Genomic DNA, 23,579 nt, shown 5'->3' with positions numbered 1-23,579 from the left:
TCTCTCCTTCTTGTTGCCCACAACGTGGCAAGCAAAGGGCATGTTTCAGCCCTGTTTGTGTTACAGCTCTTTTAGCCCCACCATTTGACGGGTCCCGATTTCTTGTCCTGTGTCCAGGAAGAATGAGGTACACGTACAAGTGGAGGATGAACAAGACAAAGAGGAGCTTTATTGAGCAATAGAACAGCTCAGAGGAGACCCATAGTAGGTAGCTCCTCTCGGTAGCCAGGGTTTTCCCAATGAGTGTTCAGCTCTCGGCAGAGAAGGTAGGTCCTCTCTGTAGGTAGGTCGTCCTATCGTCTCTTCAGGTCTGAGTCCGTGGCTTTTTAATGGACCTCAGAGGGGAGGAAGTGTGTGCCAATCAGACCATTAGCAGCCATGGGCGACCTGAAAAAAGCTACAGGTTCCCACTCTGATCATGGGACCAGCAGCCCGGCCGCCAGGCTTCGACCTTCCCCGGATGGAAGGTGGGGCTTCACTAGAGACTTGCCTGCTTCCCAGGAGCCTGTCTGATCCTGCCGCCTTCATGGTGCCCAGGCTGTTCGGGCTCAGGGGCACCTGCAGGCCAGTGCAAAGCTGCCCTCAGCCACTGCTGCGGGCTTATTGGTGCCCAAAGTCCAGAGGAGGCTGAGGCGGCAGGGAACTGGTGTGTCAGCGCTGCCCAGAGTGTGTGCACACCCAGCTGGGCTGCAACAGCTCCTGGGCTTGGCCCCAACCTTGCTCCGACATTAGAGTGGGCACCAGGAGCTGGGAGAGGCCAGGCAGCAGGAGCAGACACCTCCAAGGCTGCGGGGGTAAAGTGGAGGGGGGGCCTTCCTGGCCCCCAAGAGTGCAGAGATGCCTGGATCAGCAGCAACGGCTGGGCGGCTGTAGCTGCACCTGGGAGAGCAGGGCTCTTGCCTGCTCCTGGCCCCCAAGAGCACAGGGAGGCCTGGGTCCACAGCCACAACTTGGGTTGCTACAGCTGTCTCTGGGAAGGTGGGGCTCCTGCCTGCTCCCAGCTCCTGCCGACTCCATGGAACACGGCCTTGCCACGGGCCCAGCTCCTCCTCCGGGCCCCTCTCTGCCTGCCCCTCCATGCCCCACTGTACTGCTCCCCTGCCAGTGGGTGACTCGGCCTGGCCCCATCATGGGGGCTCCCAGGACAGCAGGCTCCGAGGGGTCTCCCAGGGGTGGGCTCCAGGGACTGCTAGCCTCCTCCGCATTTTGCCTGTAGCAGAGGTAGGCAAGGTGCAGACGGCGCAGCAGCTCCAGCCAATCCTGCACAAACAAACCCTATGCTCTTAGGCGGCCCCATGAGTCCTGGCTGTGCCTTCAGCTGGGTGCTGGGGGGCTCCCAAGACGTGGAGCAAGGTTGAAGCACCAACGGAGATTCCAAACGTGGGAGTGTGTCCTGCCCCGCTGTGCGACGGTGAGGGTGGTGCAGTTGGCTGCCTTGGGAACGGGGGAGGGGGGCACAGGGCACGTGGGGCACAGGGGACCCACCACCGCCACTGCTGCTCCTGCAGCGGCTCCTGCCACCACCGCGTGCGCAGCCCCACTGCAGCCAGCGTGATGGCAGCGGCAGCTCCGGAAGGCCCACCACGGTCATCAATACACTCCAAATATTTATTATTAATTACAGTTACACAACATCAATATTTAAAATATCCTCCCAAAGAAGACTCCCAAAAAATGTAAAAGGAGGATTTAACTTAATTATGCATGAGTCTGTGTGATTGCCTGAGTTACTGTTACTGTGTTTTTAATTTGCCTGGCCATGAAATTGGTGTCTATTCTCTCAAAGTTTTCTGATAAAATTCTAGAATGTATTAGAACTAATTCTGCATTAAACTAAAATTTCTTCACAACCTTAAAAGCATCAACATTGCTTAAATGCAAAGACTTTAATGAGCTAAATAATATGTTAACAAGTTCATTAAATTGCTACCACTGTGCAGCACGGCTGAATAAATTTCCAAAATTGCACACAGAAGGGACAGAATTATGCCATCACTGAATGGTAATATAAAGGCCTCAATATCACGTAGTTGGGCTCTAGAGTGAGGAAAACTAGAGAAACAATTATCCAAATAGCTTGACACCCAAAATTCTGAATTTCTGAAAATATTCACTTTACTAAAGGGAAGGAGACTAAAAAATTTACTCTTTTGAACCCTGCTGCTGGTACCTGCAAATAACTAATTTTCTGTATTAGTGAGGTTTTTAGTTCTGCTGTCTAAAGGTGAACAGTCTAAACAGAATGACAGAATCATAGAGCTAGGGACACATGAAATTAAAACAAGACCTGGGTTTAACCACAGCTTTAACCACTTTCTTTGTGGCTTTGAACATAGCAGTCAGTCTCTTTAGGTTTCAATTTACTAAACCATAAAATGAAGGAGTAAGACCAAATGATCTTTAGGATCTCTCCCACCTCTAAAATGTTATGGCCAGTTCATTAATAGCATTAGTTTGTTATGGGCAATATATTTTAGTGAAGTAGTATAATTCAGTCACACATCACTTATTAGATCCTGCTTCAAAGGGTGGGGAAAACAATGTAGAATCAGTGCAATTCACTCCTAATCTAGGGTTCTTTAAAAAGAATGGGACTGGGCACGGTGGCTCACGCCTGTAATCCCAACACTTTGGTGGCCAAGACGGGTGGATCACCTGAGGTCAGGAGTTTGAGAACAGCCTGGCCAACATGGTGAAACCCTGTCTCTACTAAAAATACAAAAATTAGCTGGGCATGGTGGTGTATGCCTGTAATCCCAGCTACTCAGGAGGCTAAGGTAGGAGAATCGCTTGAACCTGGAAGGCAAAGGTTGCAGTGAGCCGAGATTGTGCCATTGTGCTCCAGCCTGGACAACAGAGTGAGACTCTGTCTTAAAAAAATTAAAAATAATACAATAAAATAAAGAGACTTGGCTAACCTTGTGAATATACTTAAAACAATTGAATTTTACCTTTTAAATGGTAAGGTTTATGGCATGTGAATTATATCCTAACAAAAAATTACATTAGAAAAAATACTGTGCTTATCCCCAAAGAAGGAACTTCTGTAGCCTAAAGAAGCTTAAGTAGTGATGTGGACCAAAAAGTACAAACCTTTAGATAACTGAACTAAAAAGACTTGAACAGCAATTTAGCTCGGCCAGCAGTAAAAGCTACCCTTTACTAGGACTGGCTACATGATTTACGTGGCCCAGTACAAAATGAAAATGCAGGACCCTTGTTCAAAAATTATTAAGAATTTCAAGGCAGCCATAGCCGAGCATTAAGCCAAATGCAGACCACCTCAGAACTCAGGGCCCTGACTATACAGATCACAACCCCATGAAGCCAGCTGTATTTACTTAACTGTTAATATTTTGTAGGCCCAGGGCTGAATACTTTACAGACCACTCATTCAATTTTCACCACAATCTTGCAAAAGTAATATTATTATTCCCATTTTATGAAAGAGAAAATAAAGACTTAAAGAGGTTAAAGAATTTATCCAGTTTTCCACAGTCTACAGGTGAAAGAGCTGTACTTCAAGTGTAGGTCTGACTCCAAAGTCATGTTTTTTAAACATTGATCTTCAAACTTATTAATAATTATTTTTAGTGAGTACTGTGATATATGTGTAAATATATAAGAATAAATTATATACATGTACTATTGTATTAATAAGTAATATACCACGGCTGAATGCAGTGACTCACCTATAATCCCAGCACTTTGGGAGGCCAAGGCAGGTGGATCACAAAGTCCAGAGATTGAGACTATCCTGGCTAACATGGTAAAACCCTGTCTCTACTAAAAATACAAAAAAATTAACCAGGCTTGGTGGTGTGCACCTGTAGTCCCAGCTACTCGGGAGGTTGAGGCAGGAAAATCTCTTGAACCTGGGATTCGGAGGTCACAGTGAGCCAAGATTGCACCACTGTACTCCAGCCTGGGTGACAGAGCGGGACTCTGTCTCAAAAAAAGAAAAAAGAAAAAAAAGGAAAAAAAAATGAGTTATATACCCTAAATGTCATGTAAAACAAAGACATTTTAAAGATGACATATGTAAAAATTCTAATATGTTCTTCCCATACCCTAACCCCTCACCTCCCACAGTTGCTGTAGTACCCCTGATAAGGTATCCCTTAACCCAGGAATTAAAGCTCCCCTGAGCCCAGCCAAACTTAGAGTTAACAGCACTTAAGATGTTAATTTTCCTATGAAGTGTGAAATTTTAATAGGAAATTCTTTTTAGAATTTCTTTTTAGGTAACACTCAAAAAGGTGACTTTTTCATAACAGAATTTTAGGAGCTGTGAAAAGCAGGGTTTTTTTTTTTTTTTTTAATCCTGAAGGCTGGCTTGCCTTAGAGAAAGCTCATTTCACTTACTGATAAGATAAGCTGGGTGAGCCTGACCAACATTTTTGGTTAAATCTAGGTTATCTCCAAAGTTATACAGTAGAGGATGATTCATTGTAGAACACAACAAGGAAAGCATAGACTTGACAAATGTTTATTGGTGCCTACAATGGGTCACAAAACTTGCTGATTGCTGGGGATAGATCAGTGAACAAGATAGGCTCTCTGGGGCCAAGATCTAAGTGTGTTCTAAGGAATACCAGGCAAGGGCAAGTTCCATGCCTGCAGAAACAAGCTTAGGAGGAAATCAGATGCACCTTGTTCTCTGCTCATTGAACATAAGCCTTTGGAAAGCAAGACAATGCTTACAGGTATATTTTATTAAGACATATTTCAGTAATGTTGGAGTTTGATGAAGACCCCAAATTTTCCTTAAAAATGTCAAAATTCATTTTTTATAATACAATACTCCTCTTTCTCTATACTGAAGTCTAGTTTTTAGATCCTCTTTAAATACTGGCCGTTAGTGCACTAAATGTACTAAGAAATATGCTTTTTAATTCTGCTTTTATCTGTTTGTATATAACAAACTTTGGTTGAATCATGAATGTACTAAAAATTGACAGCACGAAATAAAGGAGATATTTATATCTCTTCCTGAAGATGGCGACAGAAGACCGTGTCTTTAATACAGGGCCATATCTTGTGTACCAAGAGGTAAACTCATGCTGTTTAAGCAGAAAATACTTTCTTTACTGATTTTTTACTAAATCTTCCTTTACTAAATCTACAAGTTTTTTTTTTACATATAAATAAATTATATTTCTAGTCTACAGTTAGTTTAAAAGGTGGACTATTTGGATAGCTTGTTTGCTTTGCAAAAGTAGCAACAGAAAAAAAAAGAGTGAGTAGAAAAAGGAAAATTGGCACAGCAGATTGTATCTTGAGCTGCAAATGTCAACAATTCCTCAGGTTCCTTTCTTTGGTTGCACAGTTACTCCCAGATTTATTTATCCTGGTGCTTGTTTCAATACAGCTCCAAAATCAGTGGGAAACTGGAGCCACAGTCAGTCTGCCTGGTGCAAATCCTGTGTCCACTATTTACTAGGCGTGTGACTTAACAAGCTAACATCTGTCTCTGTATCTTTGTTTCCTCATCTGTAAAATGGGGATGATGATGAACAGAATAAGCATATAAAGGACTTAGCACAGTGCCTGGCACACACTAGACATTCAATAAATGGTAGCTCTCATCACCACATCGCAGGGCCCTGTCTAGATGACCTAGGAAACATCTTAAAAAGGTATCTTTCACTATATTTTAGGAAGAGGCATGGTTTTCAGTATTGGACAATCCCAGACAAGGGGAAAGATACTCTGGGGACTAAACAATATAATTGGAATATCTTTGGACTCATTGCTTAAAATGCCAAATTGTTGAGTTTTTCATTTTGATACAATCAAATAATTTGATTGATGAGTCACTCTAATTGCCACTTAGAATTGTTAGTTTTTGCCTTAATGAAAAATTACATAAAGTAATTTTATTCAAAATGCCACATTTATGTTAATCTATTTCTTCTTTTATTAAGTTGTTGCAAAAGTAATTGCTGTTTTTGCCATTTAAAAAGTAATGGCAAAAAAGTAATTGCTGTTTTTGCCATTTAAAAGTAATGGCAAAAACAGCAATTACTTTTGTACCAACCTAATAAATTGTTATATATATTTGAAATTCCAATGCATGTTTCTAATTCAGCATGTAATTTTAAAATATTTAGGAAAAACGATAATTAAAGTAAGCACCATTTTCCAAATTACATGACCTTAATGAGCAAGTTCAATTTACTTGTATTCATTGTTTGTTGTTGTTGTTATTCTTGAAGCCTTTTAAAAATTTATTACCTCAAGTGTTTATCCTTTGTGTTACAAACAATCCAAATATACTCTGTTAGTTATTTTTAAATGTACAATTAAATTATTTTTTACTATAGTCACCCTGTTGTGCTATCAAATACTAGATCTTGTTAATTCTTTCTTTCTAACTTTTGTGCCCATTAACCATCACCGCTTTCCCCACAGCCTCCTACTACCCTTCCCAGCCTCTGATAACTATCCATCTACTCTATCTCCATAAGTTCAATTATGTAATTTTTAGCTCCCACAAGTAAGTGAAAACATGTGAAGTTTGTCTTTCTGTGCCTGGTTTATTTTACTTAACATAATGACCTCTGGTTCCATTCACGTTGTTGCAAATGACAGGATCTCATTCTTTTTATGGCTGAATAGTACTCCATTGTGTCTATGTACCACATTTTCTTTATCCATTCATCTGATGATGGACACTTAGGTTGCTTCCAAATCTTGGCTATTGTGAATAGTGCTACAATAAATGTAGGAGTGCAGATATCTCTTTGATATACTGATTTCCTTTCTTTTGGGTTGATCTTAGGAGGGGTACTGCTGGATTATAAGGTAGCTTTATTTTTAGGAAACTCCAAATTGTTTTGAGGAACCTCCAAATTGTTCTCCATAGTGGCTATACTAATTTACATTCCTACCAACAGTGTACAAGAGTTCCCTTTTCTCCACACCCTCACCAGCATTTGTTATTACCTGACTTTCGGATGAAAGCCATTTTAACTGGAGTGAGATGATATCACATTGTAGTTTTGATTTGCATTTATCTGATGATCCATGATTGAACACCTTTTCATACCCCTGTTTGCCATTTTTGTGTCTTCTTTTGAAAAATGTCTATTCAGATCTTTTGCCCATTTCTAATTGGATTATTAGATTTTTTCCTATGAAGTTATTGAGTTCTTTATATAGTCTGATTTTAATCCTTTATCAGAAGGATAGTTTGCAAATATTTTCTCCCATTCTGTGGGTTGTCTCTTCAGTTTGTTGATTGTTTCCTTTGCTGTACAGAAGCTTTTTACCTCAATGTGATCCCATTTGTCCATTTTTGCTTTGGTTGCCTGTGCTTGCGGGTAACTACTGAAGACATCTTTGTGCAGTCCAATGTCCTGGAGAATTTCCCTAATGTTTTATTTTAGTAGTTTCATAGGTTGAGGTTTTAAATGTAAGTCTTTAATCTATTTTGATTTGATTTTTTATATGGCAAGAGATAGGAGTCTAGTTTCCTTCTTCTGCATATGGATATCTAGTTTTCCCAGACAATTTATTGAAGAGACTGTCCTTTTCCCAATGTATATTCCTGACACCTTTGTTGAAAACAAGTTTGCTGTAGATGTGTGGATTTATCTCTGGGCTCTCTATTCTGTTCCACTGATCTATATACCTGTTTTTATTCCAGTACCATGCCATTTTGGTTACAATAGCTCTGTAGTATAATTTAAAGTTAGGTAATACGATTCTTCCAATGTTGTTCTATTTGCTCAGGATAGCTTTGGCTATTCTGGGTCTTTTGTGGTTCCATATACATTTTAGGATTGTTTTTCTTCTATTTCTGTGAAGAACATCCTTGATATTTTGATGGGATTCCACTGAATATGTAGATCATTTTGGGTAGTAGGGACATGTTAACAATATTAATTATTCTAATCTGTGAACATGGAATATCTTAGCAGTTTTTGGTGTCCTCTTCAATTTCTTGCATTAGTGTTCTATTGTTTTTATTGTAGATATCTTTGACTTCTTTGGTTAATTCCTAGGTATTTTATTTTATTTGTAGCTGTTATAAATGGGATTACTTTCTGGATTTCTTTTTCAGATTGTTTACTTTTGGCATATACAAATACTACTAATTTTTCTATGTTGATTTTGTATCCTGCAACTTTACTGAATTTGTTTATCAGTTCTGACAGTTTTTTGGTCGAGTCTTTAGGTTTTTCTAAATATAAGATCGCATCATCTGCAAACAAGGATAATTTGACTTACTATTTTCCAATTTGTGTGCTCTTTATTTCTTTCTTTTGTCTGATTGCTCTAGCTAGGACTTCCAGTACTACACTGAATAACAGTGGTGACAGTGGACATCCTTGTAATGTTCCAGATCCCAAAAGAAAGGCTTTCAGTTTTTCCCCATTCTGTATGGCACTAGTTGTGTGTCTGTCATATATGGCTTTTATCATGTTGAGGTATGCTCCTTCTATACCTAGATTTTCAAGGATTTTTATCTTGAAGGAATGTTGGATTTTATCAACATCAATTGATATGATGACTTATTATCGATTGATTTATCAGCATCAATTGAAATGATCATATGGTTTTTACACTTCATTCTGTTAGTATGCTGTATCACATTCATTGATTTGCATATGTTGAACCATCCTTGCCTCACTAGAATAAAACCCACTTGGTCATGATGAATCATCTTTTTAATGTGTTGTTGAATTCAGTTTGCTATTTTGTTGAGAATTTTTGCGTTGATATTCATCAGTGATACTGGCCCATAGTTTTCTTTTTCTGATGTGTCTTTGTCTGATTCTAGTATTGGAGTAATATTGGCCTTGTAGAATAAGTTTGGAAGTATTCCCTCCTGTTCTATTTTTTGGAGTAATTTGAGTAGGATCGGTATTAGTTCTTCTTTAAATGTTTGGTAGAATTCAGCAGTGAAGCCCCCAGGTCCTGGGCTTTTCTTTGCTGGGAGACTTTTTATCATGGCTTTGATCTTGTTACTTGTTATTGGTTTGTTCAAGTTTTGGATTTCTTCATTGTTCAATCTTGGTAGGCTGTACGTGCCTAGGAATTTATCCATTTCTTCTAGATTTTCCAATTTATTGGCATACAGTTGCTTGCAGTTGCCACTAATGACCCTTTGAATTTCTAGGGTATCAGTTGCAGTGTCTCCTTTTTCATCTCTGATTTAATTTATTTGGGTTTTCTCTTTTTTCCTTAGTCTGGCAAAATGTTTGCCAGTTTTGTTTATCTTTGCAAAAATACCACAATTTTTGTTTCACTGATATTTTGTGCTGTTTTCTTCATTTTAAATTCATTTATTTCTGCTCTGATCTTTATTATTTTCTATCTTCTACTAATTTTGGATTTTGTTTGCTCTTGTTTTTCTAGTTCTTTAACATCCATCATGAGGTTGTTTATTTAAAGTTCTTCTTTTTTCTTTTTTGATATAGACACTTGTAACTATAAGCTTTCATCTTAAAACGCTTTTCATGTGTATCACAGGTTTTGGCATGTTGTGTTTCCATTATGATTTGTTTCAAGAAATTTTAAATTTTCCTTCTTAATCTCTTCATTGACCCACTGGTCATTCAGCAGTATTGTGTTTAATTTCTATGTGTTTGCATAGTCTCTAAGATTCCTCTTGTTACTGACTTCTAGTTTTATTCCATTGTGATCAGAGAAGATGCTTGATTTTATTTCAATGTTTTTGAATGTTTTAAGACTTGTTTTATGACCTAACATACGGTCTCTCCTTGACAATGATCCATGTGCTGAGGAAAAGAATGTGTATACTCTGCAGCTGTTAGAGGAAATGTTCTGTAAATATAAATTAGGTCCATTGGGTCTATAGTGCAGATTAAGTCCAATGTTTCTTTGCTGATTTTCTATCTGGAAGATCTGTCCAATGCTGAAAATAGGATGTTGAAGTCTCCAACCATTATTATATTGGAGTGTATCTCTCCTTTTAGCTCTAATAATATTCACTTTATATATCTGGGTGCTCCAGTGTTGATTGTACATACATTTAAAATTATTATATCCTCTTGCTGAATAGACCCCTTTATCATTACATAATGACCTTCTTGGTCTCTTCTTATAGTTTTCATCTTGAAATTTATTTTGGCCGGGCGCAGTGGCTCAAGCCTGTAATCCCAGCACTTTGGGAGGCCGAGACGGGCGGATCACGAGGTCAGGAGATCGAGACCATCCTGGCTAACATGGTGAAACCCCGTCTCTACTAAAAAAAAAATACAAAAAACTAGCCGGGCAAGGTGGTGAGCGCCTGTAGTCCCAGCTACTCGGGAGGCTGAGGCAGGAGAATGGCGTAAACCCAGGAGGTGGAGCTTGCAGTGAGCAGAGGTCCAGCCACCGCACTCCAGCCTGGGTGACAGAGCGAGACTCCGTCTCAAAAAAAAAAAAAAGAAATTTATTTTGTCTGATATAAGTATAGCTACTCCTGCTCTTTTGCGGTTTCCATTGGTATGGAATCTTTTTCTGTCCCTTCATTTTCAGTTTATGTGTGTCTTTACAGATGAAGTATGTTTCTTGTAGGCAACAGATCATCGGGTCTTTTTTTCCCCCATTCAGTCATTCTGTGTATTTTGATTGGAGAATTTGGTCCATTTATATTCAGTGTTGTTAATGATAAGTAAGGCCTCACTCCTGTCATTTTGTTATTTGTTGTCTGGTTGTTTTGTGGTCTTCTCTTCCTTTTTTCCTGTCTTCCTTTTAGTGAAGGTGATTTTCTCTAGTGGTATGATTTAATTTCTTGTTTTTTTTATTTTTTATGTATCTGTTGTTTGTTTTTTGATTGAGGTTACTATGAGGCTTGCAAATACTGTCCTATAACCCATTATTTTAATGACTTAATTTTGTTTGCATAAACAAGCAAACAAGCAAGCAAAAAGAAAACTAATAAAAAGTCTACACCTTAACTTTGTCCTCCCACCTTGCTTTTTAGCTTTTTGTTGTTTCTACCTATGTATTATTGTATTGTCTATGTCTTCAAAATTTGTTGTAGTTATTATTTTTGATAGATTCATCATTTAGTCTTTCTACTTAAGAGTAGTTTACAGTGATAATACTCTGTGTTTTTCCATATACTTACTATTACCAGTGAGTTTGGTACCTTCAGATGATTTCTTATTGCTTATTAATATTCTTTTCTTTCTGATTGAAGTACTCCATTTAGTATTTCTTGTAGGACAGATCTGGTGTTGATGAAATCCCTCAGCTTTTGTCTGGGAAAGTCTTTATTTGTCTCTCATGTTTGAAGGATATTTTCACTGGATATACTATTCTAGGGTAAAAGCTTTTTTTGTTCAGCACTTTAAATATGTCATGCCACTCTCTCCTGGTCTGTAAGGTTATCACTGAAAAGTCTACTGCCATACATATTGGAGCTCCATATATTATTTGTCTCTTTTGCTGCTTTTAGGATCCTTTCCTTATCCTTGACCTTTGGGAGTCTGGTTATTAAAACCCTTAAGATAGTCTTCTTTGGATTAAATCTGCTTGGTGTTCTATAACCATCTTATACTTGGATATTGATATCTTTCTCTAGGTTTGGGAAGTTCTCTGTTATTATCCCTTTGAATAAACTGTCTACCCCTATCTCTCTCTTTCTCTACCTCCTCTGTAAGGGAGTAACTTTTAGATTTGCCCTTTTGAGGCTATTTTCTAGATCCTGTAGGTGTGCTTCATTGCTTTTTATTGTTTTTCTTTTGTCTGCTGTGACAAAATCTTCTTTCAAATAGTCTGTCAAGCTCACTAATTCTTTCTTCTGCTTGATCAATTCTGCTATTAAAAGACTCTGATGCATTCTTCAGTATGTCAATTGCATTTTTCATAGAATTTCTGCTTTATTTTTTATTTTGTTTTATTTATTTATGTATTTTCAGATGGAGTCTCGCTCTGTTGCTGGGGTGGAGTGCAGTGGTGCAATCTCAGCTCACTGAAACCTCGGCCTCCCGGGTTCAAGCGATTCTCCTGTCTCAGCCTCCTGAGCAGCTTGGGACTACAGGCGGGTGCCACCACGCCCAGCTAATTTTTGTAGTTTTAGTAGAGACAGGGTTTCACTATGTTGGCCAGGATTGTCTTGATCTCTTGACCTCTTGATCCACCCCCCTCAGCCTCCCAACGTGCTGGGATTACAGGCATGAGCCACCACGCCTCGCCTTCTGCCTTATGTTTTAAAAATTACTTTAATCTCTTTGTTAAATTTATCTGATAAAATTCTGAATCCCTTCTCTGCATTATCTTGAATTTCTCTGAGTTTCTTTAACACAGCTATTTTGAATTCTCTGTCTGAAAGGTCACACATCTCTGTTTCTCCAGGATTTGTCCCTGGTGCCTTATTTAGTTTTACTGGATAGTCTTGATGCTTGTGGATGTTTGTCTGCGTCTGGGCACTGAAGAGTTAGGTATTTATTGTAGTCTTCATAGCCTGGGCTTACTTGTACCAGTCCTTCTTGGAAAGGCTTTCCAGATATTCAAAAAGATTTGGGTGTTGTGATCTAAGCTGTATCTGCCTTAGAAGGCAGCCCTAGCCCAGAAATGGTCTGATTCTTACAGACACATAGAGGTACCACCTTGATGGTCTTGGATATGATCCAGAAGAATTCTCCAGATTACCAGGCAAAGACCCTTGTTTTCTCCCCTTATTTTCTCCCAAACAAATAAAGTCTCTCTCGGTTGTGAGCTGCCTGAAGCTTGAGGTGGGGTGACACAAGCACTCCTGTGGTCACCACCACTGGGACTGTGCTGGGTCAGACCTGAAGCCAGCACAGCACTGGGTCTCACCCCAGGCCTGCTGTAACCACTCCCTGACTACTGCCTATGTTCACTCAAAGCCCTGGAGCTCTACATTCAGTAGGTGGCAAAGATAGCCAGACCTATGTACTTCCCTTTGGGGTGGCAAGTTCCCCCAGGCCCAGAGTGGGTCCAGAGGTTTTATCCTGGAATCAGGGAACTAGAGTCAAAAAACCTTAGATGTCTACCTGGTGTTCTATTGTACTGCGGTTGAGCTGGCACTCAAACCACAAGATGCAGGTTTTCCCACTCTTCCTTCCCCTTTCCAAAGGCAGAGGAGTTCTCATCCTATGGCTATTGCCACCTTAAGCCCAGTGGGGAGTGCTGCCAGACTACCGTTGATGTTCCCTTTAGGCTCAAGTGCTCTTCAGTCAGCTTGTGGTGAATGCTGCCTGGCCTGGGACACACCCTTCAGGGGAGTGGGCTCCCCTCTAGCCCAGGGCAGGTACAGAAATGCTGTCCAATTCCCAACTCCTGGAATCGAGAACCACAAGAGCCCACTTTGTGCTCTACCCCGCTGTGGCCGAGCTGCTACCTAAGGTGCAAGACAAAGTTCCCTTTGCTTTTCCCCTCACTTTTCTCGAACAGGAGGAGTCTCTCCCCATAGTCACCACAGCTGGGAATATGCTGAGTCTCACCTGAAGCCAGTAAGATTCAGAGTCTCACCCAAGGCCCAGGGCATACTATCTGGTTATCGCTTCTGGTTATTCAAGACCCAAGGACTCTTTAGTCAGCAGGTGATGGGTCCTGCCAGGACTGGTTCCTTTCCTTCAAGGCAGCAGGTCTCTTCTGGCCCAGGGTGTGTCTAAGAAATGGCATCCAGGAGCTAGGGCTTGGGAAGGAGGCCTCATGGCTCTGACTGGTGCCCTTTCCTACAGTAGCTGAGCTAGTATCCAAGGTGCAAGACAAAGTCCTCTCCACTCTTTCCTCTTCTCTCTTCAAGTGTAAGGAAGAGGTCTCTTTTGGAGCTGCAAGCTATACAGCCTGGGATTGAGGGGGTTGCACAAGCACTCCCTTACCCACCCCATCTGGTATCTCAGTAGGCTGTGTGCCCCCCAAGTCCACTGGATCTGGGCCCAGTTCAGCACTAGGACTTGCCTACGTGTTGCAGTCTTTGTGACCTAGACTGCCTTTCAAGTTTATTTAGGGCCCCAGAGCACTTTAGCCTGGGGTGGCATGGCTTGCCACAGCTCAAGTTCCATCTTCTGGAATAGGGAACAATGTTCTGGCTAGAGCTAGTCTAAATGCTCCTTCTAAGGGTAGATGTCAGCTGAGTTCAGCCTGGTTTTGCTTTCTGCCATGACAAGGCAGCACTAAGTTCAATGCAAGTCTCACAGTTACTGCACTTTCCCTCACCCAAATGCACAGATTCTCTTTCTGTGCCATGCTGCCACTGCCAGGGGACAGGGGAGGGATGGTGTCAGCAATTCAAGACTCTTTCCTACCTCTTCAATGCCTCTTTCAGCTATATAAAGTTAAAACCAGGTACCGCGAGTGCTCACCTGATTTTTGATTCTTATAAAAGCTTTTTGTGAGTAGATAGTTGTTAAATTGCTGCCTTTGCAGGCAAGACAATTGGTGGAGCCTTCTATTCAGCCATCTTGCTCTGCTCCTCCTTTTGAAGTAAGTCTTCTGTATTTTGTTTTCACTACTATCCTCTTTTTGTCTTTTCTTCTTGATATTGTTCATCATTTGAGGGTTTAAGCAGTGCTCTCCACATTCATCCTTTTAACTGTCATTATTTTTTTAATTTTGTTTTTTGTTTTGTATTTTGTTTTCACTACTATCCTCTTTTTGTCTTTTCTTCTTGATATTGTTCATCATTTAAGGGTTTAAGCAGTGCTTTCCACATCCATCTTTTTAACTGTCATTACTTTTTTTACTGTCAAAATAATTTTCCATATTAGCAGCCAATATGCCTGCTTCCAGCTGGTTGAGATTTGGTGAGTCTGTTGATTTGGTTGGTCTGTTTGTTTTTCCATGTAAACAATTTAATTTATCCACAAAATCCCAGTTTCCTTGCTACCATCCCTTACCTGATTAATTATTCATCCTCTGCACAGAATTGTCTTTTGAATTTGAATGCTTTATTTTTGATGGAATCATTCCTCATTCTGATCTACCTACTGTCACTGAGACTCAAGCCCTTTGGTAGTGATGAAGGCTGGAATCAGACCATCCATGTGGTTGCACTCATCCCCCTGCTTCAACCTGATGGCCTGCAGAGACATCTGGGCCCACAGCAGAGATTCCCCAAAGAACCCTGGGCAAGGAGAGTCAAAAGGACCCATCCATATGGTAAAGCTTGTTTTCCATTAGCTGAACAAACTGACATTTTCTAAAAGTGTGCTGCCCTTTGGTAAAGCTCATTTGTAAAGCTCATCAGTAAATGAGCTTTACCAACAAGTTTACACATTTCACCCCTTTGTAATCAACATTGTTCAGCTGCACTCTTAAGATCTGGAGAGGACGGGACTGGGTGCGGTGGCTCACTCCTGTAATCCCAGCACTTTGGGAGGCCGAGGTGGGCAGATTATGAGGTCAGGAGATCAAGACCATTCTGACTAACACGGTGAAACCCCATCTCTACTAAAAATACAAAAAATTAGCTAGGCGAGGTGGCGGGTGCCTGTAGTCCCAGCTACTTGGGAGGCTGAGGCAGGAGAATGGCGTGAACTTGGGAGGCAGGAGCTTGCAGTGAGCTGAGATTACACTATTGCACTCCAGCCTGGGTGACACAGCAAGACTCTGTCTAAAAAAAAAAAAAAAAAGATTTGGAGAGGATGTCTTTTTTTCTTTTAGAGATGGGGTCTTGCTATGTTGCCCAAGCTAGTCTTGAACTTGAACTCCTGGGCTCAAATGATCCCCCCACCTCAGCCTCCTGAGTAGCTGGGACTTCAGGTGCACACCACTACATCCAGCAGGAGGCTGATTTTTAAAGTTAGAGGAATTTCTTGTGTGGTCTCCTCTGGCATTATTTCAGTATTTTGCTTGCTCCCTCCTAGTAATTTTATCATTTCAAGTAAAACAGAGAAAAATAATGATGTGGCAGTTTTATACTTTGATGGCCTCAGTGAAACACACTTACTGGTTGTCATGCCCTTATGTATTATGTATTCAAGCTCTTGACACTGCCCTTGGCCATGTGGCTTGCACATGGGAGCTTGTCCTCTTCAAATGCTCCTTGGAGCTAGACCACGGTATTAGGCTGTTCTTGTATTGCAATACAGAAGTACTTGAAATTGGGTAATTCATAAAGAAAAGAGGTTTAACCGACTCATGGTTCTGCGGGCTGTACAAGCATGGTGCCAACATTGCTTAGCTTCTGGGGAGGCCTTGGGGAGCCTTTACTCATGTGGAAGGTGAAATGGGAGCTTGCTCATCATATGGCAAAAACAGGAGCATGGTCAGGGGGTGGTGTGCCTTACACTTTTAAATGACCAGATCTCACAAAAACTTAGAGTGAGAGTTCACTTCTCACCAAGGGGGTAGGATGGCCCAAGCCATTCACAAGGAATCTACCCCCATGATCTAAACACTTCCCACCAGACCTCATCTCTGACATTGGGGATTACAGTTTACCATGAGACTTGGGTGGGACATCCAAACAATAGGAACCACTGAAGGATGAAAAGCCAAGTGCAGGGAGATCCTGGAGGATGAGAGGCCATTTGGACATCCCAGCTCCAGTCAAGCTGCCGCCTGAATGCAGTTGCATGAGTGATCTCAGCTACCCAATGTGGAGCAGAAGCTCCTCCCAGTGGAGCCCAGTCAACCCCCAGAATCATGAGAAATAAAAAATCACGTAGCTACTGTGCTTTGATATGGCTTATAACACAGCAATAGATAGCTGAGCTATGTGTTAATAAGTTACTTTCTTCATTACACAGGGTTCTTACCTGAGATTTTCTTGTAGGAAAGCATTATTACTGTGTATACATATTTACCTTTGATAAAGATGCAGCTCCAAATTTCTATTCAACTGAAATGTAAGAGGGATGCCTGACACATTGCAGTGTGCTTGGCCACTGAGCTATTTAAAAACATATGTCACCCCGGCGCAGCCTTGTCCTCACTGACATGTCTACCAAGCAGCCTGGCTGGCTGGTGTTCCAGGCACTGCATGTCATATTTCTGAAAATGCTGACAGATTGTTTCACAGAATATTGTCGTAATATCGTGTTACTGAAGCTTGAGTTGCCTTCATGGTAGCACATTTTTGCAGGGATTGGTCTTGTCCTCTTAGGTATCTATGACTATGTTTATGTTTAATCCCTGAAATTGAGGATTCAGTATTTCTGAATGATAATTAACATCTATAGATTTTGATGTAGTTTTAATAATCAAATCAATAATTCTAACAACTTATTTATTAAATGCATTAATGAGATGCACATTCTTTTTATTAAAATAAAAATGTGTATTTTTTTTTTTTAAATTTTCTTTTTTGAGACAGAGTCTCACTTGGTGTGCCGAGGCTGGAGTGCAGTGGCGTGATCTCAGCTCACTGCAACCTCTGCCTTCCGGGTTCAAGCAATTCTCCTGCCTCAGCCTCCTGAGTAGCTGGAACTACAGGCGCCTGTCACCACGCCTGGCTAATTTTTGCAGTTTTAGTAGAGATGGGGTTTCACCATATTGGCCAGGCTGGTCTCAAACTCCTGACCTTGTGATCCACCCACCTCAGCCTCCCGAAGTGCTGGGATTACAGGTGTGAGCCACCGTGCCCAGCCTAAAATAAAAATTTATTAAATGTAATTATGAAACTTTAGAAGACTTTAAAGAAAAAAATCAGCTATAGGAAAAGTATGAACATTAACAGCGACCTGGGTAAATAAACTGTAGGATAGCTACACAGTGGAGTTTTTTTATTTACCAGGCTGTCAGTTAGTCTCTAGATATATACCTGTTTTCTACCATATAGTAGGACTTCAACAAATGTTGAATGAATAACTTGTAAATATCTTATGTGTGTGTACCTCTGAAATGATTTAAAAACTCTAAATGAAACCAATTTAAATTCATATATACTTCAACATATTAATGTTAATGAAAAAATGTTTTATATAACTATAAAAAATGAGCAAGCCAATATGAAAAGAGCTCCTGGATATATTATTATGTCAAAAAAGCAAATTTCAGAATGATGTTTTTGGTATGCTACCTTCAGGCTAAAAGGAGGAAAATCTATATTTGTATTTGCATAGATCCATAATATTTTAAAATCTAAGCACAGGGTTGGGAAACTGGCACTTGGGGAATAAACACAAAAAGGAGACTTTCCACTATACACTTTTTATGCTTTCTGATTTTTAAACCATGGGAATATACTACCATTCAAAATACAATTTAATAAGCAAAATTTGAATCTATTTATGTTTTGTGTTTACACTTATTTTGCAACTAATGAAGACGAACATTTTTTCATTTATGTGTTGACCAGTTTACTTCTTCCCTAAGAATGTTTGCCCATATTGACATCTTAGAGGCTTTGCTTTTTAAATAAAAAAATCAGCAAATGTTAAATCTTCTCCACCCTTTACAGTAGAAGCTTTTAAAAATTGTTAATATTGATTTTGTGTTTTTTATTGCACAGTGGTTTTGGGGCAACTTGTTATTTTGATGTGATTTTAAACTTAGACTAGTACAAGGAACTCCTGTGTATCCTTCATCCCGATTTAACAATTATTCATATTTTTTCTTAATTGCTTTATCATTCTCTTTATGAATATTTATTCCAGATCATTTGACAGTACATTGGAGATATCATGCCCTTTTGCCACTAAATATAAGTGCCTTTTTCTGAGATGGACATTCCTCTGCATAAGAATATTTTTATGTTCTTATGTAAATTTCTGATGTAAAATCAGAAATTTAACATTAATATGAACCTATTATGTAATCTATAGTCCATATTCAAATGTTGTCATTGTCTCAGTAACGTCCTTTATGGCTGTTTCTTTTTCTCGGCCCAGGATCCATTCCGGAATCACACATTGCATTTAGTTATGCCTCCTTTCATCTGGAACAGTTCTTCCATCAGTTTTTGCCTTTCCTGACCTTGACATTTTTAAATAAAGACCAGTTAGTTTGGAGGATATTCTTTATTTGACTTTATCTGATACTTCCTCTTGATTAGATTAAGGCCATGCATTTTTGGCAAAAATATCACAGAAATGAAAATGTGTCCCTCTAGGTGTATCATTATCAGGAAGCATATGAAATTGGTTTGCCCCTATAGTGGTGACGCTAATCTTGGTGACTGGTTAAGGTGGGGCACTCCACTATTCTTCAGAATAAAGTTACTACTTTCACCTTTGTCGTTAATAATCAATACCTGGAAAGAGTGTGTAATACTCTCAATACCTTTGAGAGTGTGTAAATATACAGTTTATCATGAAACTCTCACCCCCTGTTTTGGGCAACATTGATGATTTTCTAATTTGATCATTTCTTCTATGTTTTATTGTTGAATTTCTATCACAATATAAGGAAAGAGCTTTCCCTTCTTTATTTATTCATTTATTTGTATCTCTATGAACTCATGGAACGTCGTTTTATTCAACGACGTTTTATTCACTGCCACCGAAATGTTAAACCTTATTTAGCGAGTAGGATTGCCTGTAATTTTCAACCCACATCTTGATGGCACTCATTTGGACTGAAAACTTCCATTGGGCTAATTAACAGAGCCTCTCTTGCTAATCAGGGATAAAGAGAACTCAGTAGCCTCATGAACCTGGAGTGTATATTTCTGAATTAGGAAAATTAAATACTCACAGAGTGTAGATTAAAGCAAACACACATATTTATATCACAGTACCTATGCTGAAGAATTTAAAGTACATGTACATTACAGAACATATAACTTAAGTGGTTAAACATGATACATCAACAGAACAAAAAGTGAGGTAACGATAAGAAAAAATGTACCCCCACTTGGAGCTAAATTATGGTTTCCACTTCCTGTCCCCATTTTCTCATTCCACACCGAGGCAATAGAGTGGTTTATCTGACGGGAAAGGGCAAGCCCAGCTCAGCCCCTTCCCGTTTTGCTCATGGAAACCCACCTTGCCTGCATGGAGCTCATGTTCTCTGCTCTTGGCCAAGCTATAGGCTTAATAACAAATGTCCTGCCCTCATCAGAGGAGACCTGAGATGGTCCAGTACCTTCTATAACTGGGCAAGTATATCTATCATATGCTCAGCTTCAGATATAAGCACGAAGCTACCTCCTACAACCTAACCTTCACCTGTAATAAAGTTGATATTTTGGCCTTCATCCACATACCTCTTATTTCTCAGTCGGTTCAGAACATGAGAGAAAATGATAACAATACAATTCTCCAAAAATAAAATGAAAACATTATAAAAAGTCTCCAGGTATGAATACAAACCCTACTCTGTTACAAATACTCAGGGAGAAATGAAAGTTTAAAGATTAGACCTACTTGCACATCAAGGTATAAAGACAGCAAAGTCCAAATGAATTACATTTCGAATGGTCAATGATAAGGAAGTTATCAAGAGCTGCATCACTCGGTGGAGTTTTCACAAGATTCTCTTTCACAATAGTAGCCATCACAATCTTCAGAATCAATAGCTCTGTCCACCCAGTTTACAAACTCTACCAAACATATGCCCCACTACCATCGATCCCATCCCATCGCCCCTGCCAGTCACCAGCCCCTACATCTGAACGCAGATATTTATACTGGACTGAATTCTGTGTAAACAAAATAAAACTTTGAAAAACAACAGCTAAAAACCCTTGGAGTTAAAAAAAAATGGCAATAATATAATGTGTGGTGCTAGTGGAAAAAAATAGAAAAATGTTAAGAAACTAGAAATAGGACTCAAATACAGAAGAGGATGATAGAGTGAATTAATGAAATCAACAAGGACTGATTCAAATACAAATTTACTTTAGCTATTTATTCATTCAATAAATGTCTATTGAGTGCCTGCTGTGTATTAGGTTTAGGTACTCTGTGCACGAGGTACAGGGAGTTCAATGGGAACAAAATAGATATGGGCTCATCTTGTATTTTTGTTAAGAGACAAAAATAAAATAATGCTAACCGTACCAATCCCGGTGTTTAGTAAATATTAGATGCTCAATAAAAATCAGCTATTAATATTTTAATATAGGAAAAGAGGGCCGGGCACAGTGTCTCATGGCTGTAATCCCAGCACTTTGGGAGGCCAAGGCAGGTGGATCACCTGAGGTCAGGAGTTTGAGACCAGCCTGGCCAATATGGTGAAACCCCATCTCTACTAAAAATACAAAAATTAGTCAGTGTGGTGGTGTGCACCTGTAGTCCCAGTTACTCAGGAGGCTGAGACAGAAGAATTGCTTGAACCCAGGAGGCGGAGGTTGCAGTGAGCTGAGATCATGCCATTGCACTCCAGCCTGGGTGACAGAGCGAGACTCCATCTCAAGAAAAAAAAAAAAAAAAGGAAAAGAGGTCAAATGGAGGTTGTTCACTAAACAGTATTAGGATAACTGGCTAGAGATCAGGGAAAACAATTGGTAGAGGTTGCCCTTATACAGGACATCAAAATATATTTCAGAAGAATTTACTTAAATTTAAACATTGTATTAAAAAGCACAAAATAAATGTGTTACCAGATCTGTGAAAGTAGATTAATGTCCTCAGTTTTGAAGAAATAAAACCACAAGGAAATGAATAGACCTTAATACTGAAACATAAATTTCATACAAAAACAAAACGGCAGACTGAGGCAAATATTTCAGTTGGTGTAATTGATAAAAGGTAAAACTCTGGAGAAAACATTTCAATTTATAACCAAATCAGAATGATGCCAATAAATAAGTAGACTAAGGATGTGTCAGTGGATTGCTTCATTGTTTTTTTGTTTTTGGCAACTGTGGTAGGCAGAATAATGGTCTCCCAAAGATGTCCACATCCTAATCCCCAGAAACTACAAATATGTTTAACATTACATGGCAAAGGGGGATTAAAGTTGCTAATCAGGGCCGGGCGCGGTGGCTCAAGCCTGTAATCCCAGCACTTTGGGAGGCTGAGACGGGCTGATCATGAGGTCAGGAGATCGAGACCATCCTGGCTAACATGGTGAAACCCCGTCTCTACTAAAAAAAAATACAAAAAACTAGCCGGGCGAGCTGGCGGGCGCCTGTAGTCCCAGCTACTCGGGAGGCTGAGGCAGGAAAATGGCATAAACCCGGGAGGCGGAGCTTGCAGTGAGCTGAGATCTGGCCACTGCACTCCAGCCTGGGCGACAGAGCGAGACTCCGTCTCAAAAAAAAAAAAAAAAAAAAAAAAAGTTGCTAATCAGCTGACCTTAAAATGGGGATTGTATTAGTCCATTTTCACACTGCTATAAAGATGCTACCCGAGACAGGGTAATTTATAAAGGAAAGAGGTTTAATTGACTCACAGTTCTGCATGGCTGGTGAGGCCTCAGAAAACTTACAGTCACGGTGGAAGGGGAAGCAGGCACCTTTTCCACAAGGCAGCAGGAGAGTGGAACAAGGAGGAACTTCCAAACACTTACAAAACCATCAGATTTCCTAAGAACTCATGACTACAGCGTGGGAGAACCACCCCCATGGTCCAACTGTCTCCCTCCCTCGACATGTGGGGATTACAAATCGAGACGAGATTTGGGTAGGGACACAGAGCCAAACTGTATCAGGGAGAGTAACCTGGATTATGCAGGTGGGCCCAATATAATCACAAGGGTCCTTGAAAGTAGATGAGGGAGGCAGAGGATGGCAACAGTGATGCAATGTGAGAAAAACTTGATCACTATTGCTGGCTTTGAAGATGGGGAAGGGGCCATGAGCCAAGGAATGTGGGCAGCTTCTAAATATTGTAAACAGCAAGGAATTGAAATTTCCTCTAGGGCATCCCAAAAGGAAAAGAGCCCTGCCGACACCTTGATTTTAACGCAGTGAGTTTTTGTGTCAGACTTCTTGCTTATGGAAGAACTGTAAGATAATAAATTTATGTTGTTTTATGCCACTAAATTTGTGGTAACTTGGTATAGCAGCAAAGGGAAATTCACACAGCCAGCTACTTGTTAAACGCTATTCCTGTGTTTGCAGAATCTGTCACCTCATGGGGCAGAACCTTCCTTCTGCAGAATATGAGGAGGTCTTTTCCCAGTTTCACTTGCAGCAAGGGCACAGATCCATGGCCGGTATCTGTCAACTGTACACCTGCACGATTTTGAATTAGAGGCTGGTCATGTGCAGAAGGGGAGCCTGGCAGAATCTGTTCTGCTATGGCAGTGGCGGGGACAGCTGTTACTGTAGCAGCATGTTGCCGTCAAAGACAGCAATTCCCACAGCAGGGTTTGTGCACAGTATGGTGTCATGGTGGGCACCCGGCAGTGTCAGAGTCCAGTGACAAGTTCCAGGAGCCTGCCCTAGGCTGGACTTTGGACATTGTTCCTGGCTGTATAAGCCCTAAGCCTGGTGCTCTTGTCCTCCTGGACATTCTGGGAGCCTTAATAAGTTCACTTTTCTGCTAAGTTAGCCAGAGTTGGTTTTTGTGGCTTGTGATTCAGAATCCTCAGTGAATCAGATATGAATGAACAATTCAATTCACTCAAAAAGAAAGTGGTGACACATCCCTGTAGTCCCAGCTCTCAGGAGGATTGATTGAGCCGGGGAGGTCGAGGCTGCAATGAGCTGTGTCATGCCACTACACGCCAGGCTGGGTGACAGGTAAGACCCCATCTCAACAAAAAAGAAAAAAATTGAAAGAAGAAAGGAAAGGAAAGCAAGCAAGCAAGCAAGCAAG

The sequence above is a fragment of the Macaca nemestrina genome, chromosome 13 (assembly GCF_043159975.1).
Source record: "Macaca nemestrina isolate mMacNem1 chromosome 13, mMacNem.hap1, whole genome shotgun sequence".
Classification (NCBI taxonomy): domain Eukaryota; kingdom Metazoa; phylum Chordata; class Mammalia; order Primates; family Cercopithecidae; genus Macaca; species Macaca nemestrina.
This window is presented reverse-complemented; position numbering follows the sequence as displayed.